The sequence below is a fragment of the Gossypium arboreum genome, chromosome 11, assembly GCF_025698485.1.
Source record: "Gossypium arboreum isolate Shixiya-1 chromosome 11, ASM2569848v2, whole genome shotgun sequence".
Taxonomy (NCBI): domain Eukaryota; kingdom Viridiplantae; phylum Streptophyta; class Magnoliopsida; order Malvales; family Malvaceae; genus Gossypium; species Gossypium arboreum.
Genome location: NC_069080.1, coordinates 125847113 through 125860899, shown reverse-complemented (window position 1 = coordinate 125860899; position 13787 = coordinate 125847113). Strand labels below are relative to the sequence as shown.

Below are 13787 nucleotides of genomic sequence, written 5' to 3'. Positions count from 1 at the left end.
CATGTCTGGGACATGCATCGGCTACGAGATGTGTCAATGTCAGACCATGTCTAGGACATGGCATCGGCACGGATATGTGAGAGCTAGTGTAAGACCATGTCTGGGACATGGCGTCGGCCTCAATTTTGATAGTCAATGTAAGACCATGTCTGGGACATGGCATCGACTTGATAGATAAGCTAGTGTAAGACCATGTCTGGGAATGGGATCAGTATTATACCCTATGTTTGAGGGTTAGTGAATATCTGATAGCTTTCCGAATGGTTCAACTGTGAGAGTTACAGTTTAAGCTAAATAAGAAAGGTTATGACCATATTGTGAGTGGTACAGGTACTTACATGGAATTGATGAGATGTGAAATCAATTCATGTTATATGATTAGTAAGGAATGAATATGAGCATGTTGAGTAACACAGGTATATATGCCAAGCTCATGAGAAATGATTTCAGTTTATGATGCACATTTAGTGAAGATGTAAATAGGTAATTCATGCTTGTGAGAATGATTTTGTGATGACCTTGTGATTATAGGTCTATAATTATGATGTATAAATATGTAACCTTACCATTGTAGCGAAAATGAATTAATATGGTGTGATAAGCGTAGTATCGTTAGTCCGAATTTAAAAATCCACTAAAAAATTTGGAAATTGAGTTAGAGACTGAATAAAATGTTAAATTAAAGCCTAATGAGTCAAGTTTCACATAGATGAAATGGTTTAAGCAAAAGAGTTTCATATTATAAAATATTTTAATTGTTGTGAGACAGAGTCAGAATGACTTTGAAATCCCCTATTTTGATTTGAGAAAATCATTTAAAATTCTAAAAAAATATTTATGAGTTATAATTTATATTCTTAGAAATAGACGGGAACATCATCCGAGTCCCGTATTATGAGATAATTAATTTTTAGTGAAGAGGGTTAGAACTGTTAGACAACAAAAAATGGTAACTTTATGGAATAAACTGTACTAATTGGCTAAACCAAAAATTTTGAAAATTTTATGGTAAGAAGATATGTGAGTGTAGTTTCAGGGAAATTTAGTGGAACTTAATTTGGAGTTCCATAGCTCCAGATACAAATAATTTAGTGACTATGACTCGAGAAAATAGCTTGACTGGAACATGAGTAAAAATGCAAATAGGGTTGTATTACCATGAGAAGTAAGTTGATAAATTTCTTATTATTTTCATATGGTTTTACTAAGCTATGAAGCTTACTCCCTTCCTTTCCTTTCCTTTAGTGTTTTCAGGTTAGCTTGGGGTTGGAGATCGTCGGAGACAGCATCACACTATCAAGTCGCTACCTTTGGAATAATGAAGCATGTATTAGAAATTTCAAGTGAGTGGCATGTATAGGGATCTAGTTGATTGACATGTGTTATTTTGCTTTGGCCAAATGTGTTGGCTTATATTGAGTTATATGTATATGGCCATGAGATGTGGCTCATATTGATTATGGCTTGTAAGCCTAGCTATTCATGTCATGTCTAATGTTTATAACATGATTATGTTTGTTTGTCATGCTTGGTTAGTAATATGACATGTGTGTTGGATGTATGCTCTATGACCAATTAAGGTGGTCATAGCCATGTAGAAATTGCACGTTATAAACACAACGTGATAATGATTGAACATGAGTGCTTGATGGTTAAGTTGGTAACCATAGTATAATGGTAAAAGTGGTCATCAAAATGACAAGTCTTATGAATGTGAAACAAGGAATCTAGACTTGGTATTGTATGAGTAGATAAATTACTTGTAAGAGGACATGTTAATGTTAAGGATATGTCTTAATAAAATTTTTTAATCACTAAAATGATGCCATGATTTACGATTTTGATGTGCATAAGGTTGTAAGAGATTATTGGTAACATGAAGGCTTGGAAAATAGCCTAAGTGTTGGCCACACGGGCTGAGACATGACCGTGTGTCTCAACCGTGTGAGGGACACGGCCTGGAGACACGGACGTGTGGCCCGGCCGTGTGGTTCAATGTGCATGCTGACGTCATAAACAGAGAGTTACACAGCCTGAGGATGTGGGCGTGTCCCTATGTCCACACGGACATGGGACCCTGTTTCATGAGAAAATTTTCTAAGTTTTCCTGAAACTTCTTAAAGTTCTCGGTTTGGTCCCAAATTGATTCTGATGAATTTTTTGGGCTCCGTAGACCCAAATAAGGGATGACATGCATGTGTTTGAAAGGTTTTGAATTAAAAGAGATTTTATGGCTCGGTTTTTGCATGAATGTGTATGTTGAAGTCCGGTAATGCCTCTACCCTATTTCAGTGTTGGACATGGGTAAGGAGTGTTACATTTAGTGATATCAGAGTATGGTTTAGTCGGTTCTTGGACTAACCTAGAACATGTAAGAGTCTAGCTATACATGCTATAAGTTTGTGATAGTGTGATGTCTCCCGACGCGAATGAGAACTATCTTGTATGGACAAGGTACTATCCAACAGAGCTACACCCGATCACGTAGATAATGATGCTAAAGTATTCAATAAAGTGAAGTTAGGAAGAGTTGAAACTCGGAAAGGTACGAACAAGAATTCGTGAAATATATCTATACATATTTGTGATATGAGAAACATGAAATAGAATGTGTACATGGTATAATGAGCTTATCTATGATTGATTGATAATCCCATGGTGTACATGATTGATTTGTTCGAGTGAATACATGTGTTTAAATAACTTACTAAAAATACAGGTAGAAAGAATGTTCATGTATACTTATTTGAATGAATATGGTTGGCAAATTGACATAGTCTGAGTATAAGTGTTAAATTGCTTGGATTGATTTACATGTTTGTAATGATATGCATACGATGATGTGTGAAATGAAAGTATAGATTGGAATATACTTATCCATGTTTTTTGGCTCTTGTATGATGTTATGTACATGACTAGTTTGATTATATGAATGGGATAAGTAAAGTTACTCAGAATTCATAGAGTGCATGTATAAGTATACTTCTCTAAATGAGATAACTAAAAAGTTGGCGTAAAATGAATATGAATGTCGGTCTGTCTGAAATGAATGATATGATTTTGATGATGTTGCTGTAATGATGCAAGTTGTGGTACATGTGTATGTATATGAGAGTCGAGTCAGAGGCCCTACGACCTCGCCCCCTTACCAGAGTGGTGTATTGTAATGGAATTTCACAAGAATTGCGCTGAATAAATTCACAAGTATGAAACCAAAGATTTTAGGAAAGAAATATCTATAAACACGATTAGAGATTGAGAATGAGTTGATAAGTAAGCTAGAGCTAGAAAAGTATTAGGTTGACATAAAGATTATGTGAATTATGCACTGTCACAGTTAGAGAAGAAATGTACTTTGGTAAATCGAATTACTCAGGTACGAGGTTGAGAAAGTGTAATAATATGGGATTTTTTATGACAGAAATAGTTAGAGGAATAATATTTGAGACATGAAATGTCTGAGTATGGAAATCATAGTGAGTAGATGATGACTGTCTCTCTTGATATATTTTAAGAGATTATTGTTCTTGGAAGTATTATAGTGGCTATCTATCTTCTGATGAAATTCTTGTTATATGAGAATGTTATATGATCTTAATGTTAGACGAAAAAATTGTCGGTCTGACTGGTTTATAATCTGCTTTGTTCTACTTCTCTCTAGTATTCTGTTATATTCAGTCTGACGGGAACTTATGAGAAAATGCACATGATGCTATGATTTTTTTTCTCTAAATTATTATATTTAATTCCAATTGGATTAAATGATACTTTCTTCTAGAATTTTTCCCTTTGAGGAATTATCAAAGTTTTTCATATTTTCTTAAGAGGTTGTTTTCAGTCTTTCAATATAGTCTCGTATCTTGGGATTTCTCTATCCTGGATTTCTTTACTTGGTTTTCTTGTTATCTTTGTTCCATAATCTGTCAATTATGACTCAAGTTCAAAGTGTGTTCTTTAGCTTATGATAATCATGTAAAGTGTGACTATGCTCCTAATTTGATCATGGTAATGCGGTGATTTTAGTATTTGGATTTCTCTAATTTACGTATAAGGATTTGACATCGGCAAAGGCCTAAGTGGTGAAATTTTGAATTTCAATTGGTATGATAGATCTCTTTTCTAAAGTAAGTTAATTGAAACTAATGCTTTCAATTGAGATATCTGTGTTATTTGGGATAATGCAATCATATGATCTTTGAGAAAGCAAATTCTGACTACGGGTACTTGGACAGAAAAATCCAAAACATATACAAAAATTTCGCGAGGAACCCTCAGGAATGGTGTAGTAGTGATCGAATTTGGAACTCGACATTCTTGATTTTTGTGCATGAATTCTAGAAATGTTGAAAAGCTTAAGGATGTATATCAAGTGTCATCAGAATTATTTCTGCTTGTGTTAGCACTAGAATGGAGATGAGAAAAAGTTGATATGGATTTCATGTCTGGATTATTCCTGTCTTTGAAAGAGAAAAATGTTATGAGACTTATTATTAACTGTTTGAAGAGATATGTAAATCATGCTGATATATACTGAATTTTTACTCATCAGATTCATGGAATTTTGTGTCTTTATGATTTTTAGATTTGTTGGAATTCTAGTCTCCACTAATCGGATTGAGATCTGGGTTTTATATCATGATTTCTTGGGAAAGCTAAAGAAGGCTTTGAAATTTAGAAGCAATTGAGGGTTGAATTGGTAAACAATTGGACTATGTGAAATTATAGAGAGCATAAGACCAAGATGAACTTACTAGTTTCACTTTTCGAATTCGAAAAGATTCAAGTAAGAGTGTATATGTAGCATGATGGTATGGATCAGACTTTTGAGTGCATGAACTCTCTGATAGAGGTTAAGGTTTGGTGAAAGCATCGTATAACGAAGAATCGCTCATGATTCGAATATGAGAAATTAATGAGACAAGTATTAAAGGTACAAAAGAGTAAAATTTTTTTAGCAATGATTGTGAGAAAGAGAAGTTTATGTGAGAACCAAACCACTTTCCTGGTAAGACTTTCGGGGACGAAAGTCCCTAAGGGTGGAGAATTGTAATAGCCCGATTTTGGGCCTAGTCGGAATAGTGGTTTCAGAACCACTATCCTGGGGCCAGAGAAATTACTTTTAATGATATTTCATGTGTTATAGCATGATTATATGAGTACATGAAAATTTTGGCGAAATAATTTTAGCAATTTCATGCTTAATTTCGAAAAAGGACTAAATCGTGTAAAGGGAAAAAGTTTTGTTTTGCTAGCTAAAGGTGTCAAATAGCTATAGAACATTAAATTAGGGTCTTTATTGAGTAAATAGACCATAAATATGTTAGTAGCTGATCAAGGAGACAAAAAAGGGTTGAAAAGTCAAAGTTGGTGTGCATTAGGTGGCTTATTTGGCATTAAAATAAAACAAAAAGAAAAAAAATGCCATCTTTTCATCTTTCTTCCTTCCTCCACCGAAAATACCAGCAAAATAGGGGTTTTGAGAGCTCAAAATTTCAGCAACTTCCATCCCTTGCAAGTAAGTGATTTAGATGCCTATTTTTGATAATTTTTGTACTTTTGGAACCCTTGTAGCATGAACTAGCTAATGGGGGGACTATTTTGTGAAATGGTTGATAGTTTAGGGATTTGCCGTAAAAGGATTTATGTTGTTTGCTGAATTTTTATGGAATAAAATGAGTCTTGGTTGTGTAATAAACAACTTTTGTGAAAGGATTTTCATGGAAAACACGTAAAAGGGCCATTATGTAAAAGTTATAAAATAGGTTGTAATTGAGTGAAATAGTGGAAATTTGGGGTTATCATAAGAGCAATAATTGGTCGTTTAGGCTTGGATAATAAGGAAATTAAATAAAAATCAATTTTCGGGCTTAAGAGTAAATTTGTCATTTTGTGAAAGTTTAGGGCAAAATGGTCATTTTGTCAAAAATGTGAATTTTGATTGTCCAAATTTATTTAGTGATTAAATGAGTGAATTTCATCATGCTAGATCAAGAAAATCGAGATTTGGGCTTAAATCGAGAAAGTGCGTGGTTAAGGACAAAAAGAGAATAATTAGCCGAAATTGCATTTGAGGTAAACACGTGTGATTAAATGAGCATGATATTTATGACATTGTTATTATACTTGAAAATCTATCTTGCCATGATTGTAGTAAAGTTTATGTTGATGGTATTGTATATGAGAAAGTGATGTCAAATGTAAATAACATTTATGTGTTGATTGAATGCTTGGAGATTTGGTGGAATATGATATTCCATTGAAACAAGTAAGTTGTATGTAAATAATACAATTACATTGTTATTATATGTGCTAAATTGATATAGCATGAAATGGTTGGTTGTGGGAATGAGAATGCGTGATGATAATTGAGATAGTAGAATTCCCGTTTGAACCATAGGGAATAAATCGGATATTCATGCCATGATGTATGGGTTATTGTGAGCCAGTGTAAGACATGTCTGGGACATGCATCGGCTACGAGATGTGTCAGTGTAAGACCATGTTGGGACATGGCATCGGCACGGATATGTGAGAGCTAGTGTAAGACCATGTCAGGGACATGGCATTGAATTGATGGATGAGCCAGTGTAAGACCATGTTTGGGACATGACATCGGCATTATACCCTATGTTTGAGGCTTAGTGAATATCCGAAAGCTTTCTGAATGGTTCAACGGTGAGAGTTACGGTTTAAGCTAAATGAGAAAGGTTATGACCATATTGTGAGTGGTACAGGTACTTACATGGAATTGATAAGATGTGAATTCAATTCATGTTATATGATTAGTAAGGAATGAATATGAGCATATTGAGTAACACAGGTATATATGCCAAGCTCATGAGAAATGATTTCAGTTTATGATGCACATTTAGTGAAGATGTAAATAGGTAATTCATGCTTATGAGAATGATTTTGTGTTGACCTTGTGATTATAGGTCTATAATTATGATGTATGAATATGTAACCTTACCAATGTGGTGAAAATGAATTAATATGGTCTGATAAACGTAGTATCGTTAATTTACACTAAAACAGTTGTGGACAGCAGCCATAGTCCGAATTTAAAAATCCACCAAATATTTTGGAAATTGAGTTAGAGGATGAATAAAATGTTAAATTAAAGCCTAATGAATTGAGTTAGAGGCTGAATAAAATGTTAAATTAAAGCCTAATGAGTAAAGTTTCACATAGATGAAATGGTCTAAGCAAAAGAGTTTCATATTATGAAATATTTTAATTGTTATGAGACAGAGTCAGAATGACTTTGAAATCCCCTATTCTGATTTGAGAAAATCATTTAAAATTTTAAAAAAAATATGTATGAGTTATAATTTATATTATTAGAATTCTTAATGAGTCTATTTTCAACAGAAATAGACGGAAACATCATCCGAGTCCCGTATTATGAGATAATTAATTTTTAGTGAAGAGGGTCGAATCGTAGGACAACAAAAAGGGTAAATTTATGAAATAAACTGTACTAATTGGCTGAACAAAAATTATGAAACTTTTATGGTAGGAAGATATGTGAGTCTAGTTTCAGGAAAATTAGCGGAACTTAATTTGGAGTTCCGTAGCTCTATATGTAAATAATTTAGTGACTGTGACTCGAGAAAACAGCTTGACTGGAACATGAGTAAAAATGCAAACAGGGTTGTATTACCATGAGAAGTAAGTTGATAAATTGCTTATTATTTTCATACGGTCTTACTAAGCTATGAAACTTACTCTCTTCCTTTCCTTTCCTTTAGTATTTTCAGGTTAGCTCGGGGTTGGAGATCGTCGGAGACAGCAACACACTATCAAGTCGCTACCTTTGGAATAATGAGGCATATATTAGAAATTTCAAGTGAGTGGCATGTATAGGGATCTAGTTGATTGACATGTGTTATTTTGCTTTGGCCAAATGTGTTGGCTTATATTGAGTTATATGTATATGGCCATGAGATGTGGCTCATATTGATTATGGCTTGTAAGCCTAGCTATTCATGTCATGTCTAATGTTTATAATGTGAGTATATTTGTTTGCCATGCATGGTTAGTAATATGACATGTGTATTGGATGTATGCTCTATGACCAATTAAGGTGGTCATAGCCATGTAGAAATTGCACGTTATAAACACAACGTGATAATGATTGAACATAAATGCTTGATGGTTAAGTTGGTAACCATAGTATAATGGTAAAAGTGGTCATCAAAATGACAAGTCTTATGAATGTGAAATAAGGAATCCAGACTTGGTATTGTATGAGTAGATGCATTACTTGTAAGAGGACACGTTAATGTTAAGGATATGTTTTAATAAAAAGTGTTTAATCACTAAAATGATGCCATGATTTACGATTTTGATGTGCATAAGGTTGTAAGAGATTATGGGTAACATGAAGGCTTGGAAAATAACCTAAGTGTTGGCCACATGGGCTGAGACACGGCCGTGTGTCTCAACCGTGTGAGGGACACGGCCTGAAGACACGGACGTGTGGCTCGGCCGTGTTGTTCGATGTGCATGCTGACGTCATAAACAGATAGTTACATAGCCTGAGGACATGGGCGTGGCCCTATGTCCACACGGGCGTGTGACCCTGTTTCATGGGAAAATTTTCTAAGTTTTCCTGAAACTTCTTAAAGTTCTCAGTTTGGTCCCAAATTGATTTCGATGAATGTTTTGGGCTTCGTAGACCCAAATAAGGGACGATATGCATGTGTTTGAAAGGTTTTTAATTAAAAGAGATTTTATGGCCTGATTTCTGCATGAATGTGTATGTTTAAATCTGGTAATGCCTTGTACCCTATTTCGGTGTCAGACATGGATAAGGGGTGTTACAGCCAACGTCAACACGGCATTAAAATTTGATGAAAGTTCGGCGAGGATGACTTTTAGTTTTTCGGCCTCAGAGACAACAGATTCGAACGCCTCCAACAGAGCGCAGGTATTTTGTATTTTGGCAATGTACTCTTTGACATTTAATGCACCTTTATTGATTAAGTGGAGATCATGCTTGATTCTAGACAGTTTAGCCCCAGTCGCAATAGCAAAAAGTAGATTAGCAGTCTTTCATATATCACAAGCTGTTTTGGCAGATATAAAATACGACAATAACAATGCACTAATCGTTGAAAGTAACCACGAGGCAAGTAACTTATCTTGCTGGATGAAGTACGAAGCATCAGGATTTGGAGTCAAGGCTCCATCAGGAGAAGTCACAAAATGAGCCGAAACAGGTAAAGTACCATCGAGAAACCCTTGCAATTCATAGCTGTTAGGATTTTAACCCGATTAAGTAATGAACAAGAAAATAGCAGAATAAATTGAGAAATTGAACACACAAATTTAATGTGGAAAAACCCCTCCAAAGAGGATAAAAAACCACGGGCAAAGATAATTTTACTATAATGGCAAAAGAACGAAGAGTACAAAAGATGGAGATAAAAACTAAACCCCGAAAACCCGAAAACAAGGAACCCACAAAACGTAAACACAAAATTCTCTAAATGTGTTATGAGTTCTAATCTCTAATGGGTGTGTTTTCTAAGGTTGTAAAAGAGCCTATTTATAGGCTAAATTCATAGATCAAATAATAATAAAATAATCTAAACTAATCAGTGTTTGATTGAAACAAGTAAACAGAGTTTAACTGAAAGATTATTTTTCAAATTTGACTGAAAATAGGAGTCATATTTAACAAATCTCCACCTTGACTCATATTTCCACAACACCATCTTTGCCAAAGCCCGTCATGAGCCCATCTTGAACTATACAGGGAATTAACTGAGTCGAATTTGTGCTTAGAAACTGGAAGACTTCTAGCCTTCGACTTGTACACTGCCAAATCAAAACTAACCCGGGTCTGATTTTCACGAACACAGTGCCCTAACTTTTCAAAACCTGCATCCAAAAGAGAACCTCTCTTCAACAAAACAGTCATACGTTTTTCCCTCCTATGACCAAGTTGCCTCCGCTCCAAACAAATTGACTTCAACTCCGTAACGGACGAGGGACGTCCGATTTCACCGGTCACTGTATAACCTTCCAGAATATAGACTGTCGGTTCTTTTACCTTTTAACAAAACGAGAGCTCCACGAGATACTTTAATACCGCTCGACTCGATGTTGATTTTGCATCTTTTCAAGTCTAAAATACTTAAGGAAATGAGATTCTTTCGTAAATCAGGTACATACCTGACATCTGAAAGTGTCCTAATTGTCACATCGTGCATCTTAATTTTAACAGTACCAATACCAATTACCTTACTAGATGAATCGTTTCCCATGCGCACAACTCCACCTTCAACCAAACTGTATGTGGAGAACCATTCTCTATTGGGACACATGTGGAAAGAACATCCTGAATCTAGGATCCACTCGGACGTGAGCTTGGTGTTATCACTTGTTGACACTAACAAGAAATCATCCTCATTTTCATCGGCCAAATTAGCACCAGCTACATCTTCCTTGTTACTCTCAGCAGCTTTATTATTTCGCAGTTTATAACAATCTGCTTTGACGTGACCTAACTTTTTACAATAGCGGCACCTTTTATCTCGTTTCTTTGATGCTACCAAAACGGAAGCTTGCCTATCTGTCTTGCTATCTAAATGAAGCTCATTGTCGAGTTTGTCTCTAGTCAACAAATGACACTTCACATCTTCGAACGAGAGTTTGTCTCTACCATAAATCAGGGTCTCCCTAAAAGGCTTGTATGAAGGAGGTAAAGAGCACAATAATAGCATAGCCTGATCTTCATCGCCAATATGAACCTCAACATTCTTTAAATCATTTAAAAGAGTAATGAATTGACTGATGTGATCTCTAAGAAGCTCACCTTCGTTCATGCGAAACGTAAATAGACGTTGTTTCAACACTAAACGGTTAGCCAGAGACTTAGTCGCATAAAGAGTTTCTAACCTTTTCCACAAGGCAGATGAGGTCTTCTCCATCAATACCTCCTGCAATACCGTATTCGTGAGGCACAACTGGATTGCAGATAAAGCCTTTTCATCAAGCTCTTCCCATTCTGTTTTATTTAGATTCTCAGCCTTTTTCCCGATAACAACCTTTTTCAAGCCTGATTGAACTAGAATTGTCATCATCCGAACTTGCCACAGATTGAAATTTGTCTCACCATCGAACTTCTCAATTTCAAACCTTGTTGTTGCCATCTCTGAATGGGCTGATCTATGAAAACTGAACTAGCTCTGATACCACTTGTTAGGATTTCGACCCTATTAAGTAACGAACAAGAAAATAGCAGAATAAATTGAGAAATTGAACACACAAATTTAATGTGGAAAAGCCCCTCCAAAGAGGATAAAAAACCACGAGCAAAGATAATTTCACTATAATGGCAAAAGAACGAAGAGTACAAAAGATGGAGATAAAAACTAAACCCCGAAAACCCGAAAACAAAGAACCCACAAAACGTAAACACAAAATTCTCTAAATGTGTTATGAGTTCTAATCTCTAATGGGTGTGTTTTCTAAGGTTGTAAAAGAGCCTATTTATAGGCTAAATTCATAGATCAAATAATAATAAAATAATCTAAACTAATCAGTGTTTGATTTAAACAATTAAACAGAGTTTAACTGAAAGATTATTTTTCAAATTTGACTGAAAATAGGAGTCATATTTAACAATAGCCTTCTACAATCAATCATACTTGCTGTTGCCATTGCACAAAGCTACCATCATCTAACTTTATTGTATCGTGACGAGGAAACAATTGAATCAGTCGAGATCCAAAAAAAGAACCAACAAAAGTAGATTCGTTGGAGTTTGCCATAGATTCAGCAGAGAAGGGAAGTCCCAGGAGGTCAAGCGACTGATACCATGTAAGATACCATAGTAATACAAAGAACAATTGAGAGAAAATACATAGAACAATTGAAAATGAATATACTTAGATATCTGCTTAGTATTCTTATCTGCTTTAACCAATTGCAAAGATGATGTTTATATACATGAAATGAATAATTGCTCCTAACCAATTGTTTACCGGACTCAATAACAGACTGATAACAAACTAACAGTCCCTAATCTATTTACTCTAACAATTAGGCATCAATTAGTCCTTTTAAATTAGGATAAACAATTAATGTTGAATGTTGAAGGAGTAATACATTGCCTTGAGATCTTGCTTAGCTGTTCCCTGTGTGAAATTTGTAATAAGTGGAAATCCAACTCTGCAAACTTCAACAGCATTTTGTTATGTGAAACATTGTCTCGGTAAATGGAAATGAATCGCCTAGCCTCCAACCTTGGCAAGCCCCTGCGGATGGGTTGGTATAGAGCATGGGAGACTAAGGCTGAAAGGGGATATTCGATAGTGCCAGTAGTTTTGGCTAAACCTAGATGAGTGGTGGTGAAACCAAGAGCTTCTTCAAGTATATCTTCCCGTGCACACGTAAATGTGAAGCTCCGTATAATTCTAGTAATCCTTTCACATCACTTGTTAAGGACATGTTAAAGTTTCCTTCATCATCTTTGAGTTTGTTAAACCATTACTCAACCCAAAAGATATTATTATTTTAATCATTGTAATATAGAGAAATTAAATCTAATATTGAAACTCTCAACAACAAAGTTTTGTAGGAAAAGAGAAATATAACATGAAGAATTAAAAAGTTTTGTCGTCATCATAATTTATTATTATAGGAAAATAAGTTGCGTGCAGCGACTTTTGTATGGATTTTAACCCCAACTAATATGTATCTCGAAACAGATTTTATATTGGATTGATTATTTATTCGTGTAATTAATTTGGATCTTGACCTAAATTTTGTATTGAGTTGATTATTTATTTGTGTTAAATTATAGAGTAAAATTGTTAAAATTTTTAAAAAGTTATTTCAATTTTTAACAATTTTGATTGGGTTGGATAACCGGCGAAGAAGCTGGAAGATTTTGTTGAATCAAAACAGTTATATTATTTTGTTGACCCTAATTAGCAGTCAAAACAATAAAAAACAAGATTTCACGTGAAAAATAGGAAAGAAAATGGACTCACCAGAAGGAACACCAAAGCCATTCTCTGTAAGCAATCGAAATTGAAGAGAAGTAGTCTCGAGAGTTTGGTCATCTTTATAGTCATGCTCACAAATATTGAGCAATACTTCTATCTCTCTTTCAAAATGTTAACTCACACCCAACCGTTTGATTGTATCAATTAAACGCAATTTATAGAGTAACTCTTCATCCATGGCTACCTTAATCATCATCCTTACTTCTTCTTTCAGTTCTTCATGTTGTAGTTTAGTTTTAGCATCAACATTCTGCAAAATTGTAATGTAGTACAATACGAAATCAATATAAAGACGAAAACATATTTACTCATGTGCAAACACTTGTGTATATGTGATTTAAGCTAAACAATATATTAACGGCTGATATATAGTCATGTGCAAACACACTTATGTATCTAAACTCTTTACCGTTGTTGGAGATGAAAGGAAAATATCCCCCCAAATGTTAGGATGAAAGTTGGCTGAGGAGCGTTTCTGGTTGGACATGGATCCACGAGTTGAAGAAGGAAGCTTTGATGAAGACATTTCGTTTCTAGGATTATGTATGTTGGAAACACTACGAAATGAGAAGAATTGGTGTGAGGCAAAGAGCTCCTATGTTGAAGTATTTATAGAAGTTTCTGAGCATGACATATTGATCTGAACAGTAGGTTCCGGTAAAAATCAATTGGCATTAATTATTTTTTCTAAAAGATCCAAAAACAAAAAGAAGAAAGTTGTTATAATTATTTTAAAAATTGTAAAACTTAAAAATATATTATAAA

The 13787-nt window shown here is 34.7% G+C and overlaps 1 pseudogene; it reads right to left on the bottom strand.

The window, feature by feature from the left end:
- The window catches only part of LOC108473134 ((+)-delta-cadinene synthase isozyme XC14-like), a 68786-nt pseudogene extending 55238 nt beyond the window's left edge, over positions 1 to 13548 (bottom strand).
- Positions 13549 to 13787: the final 239 nt, after the last annotated feature.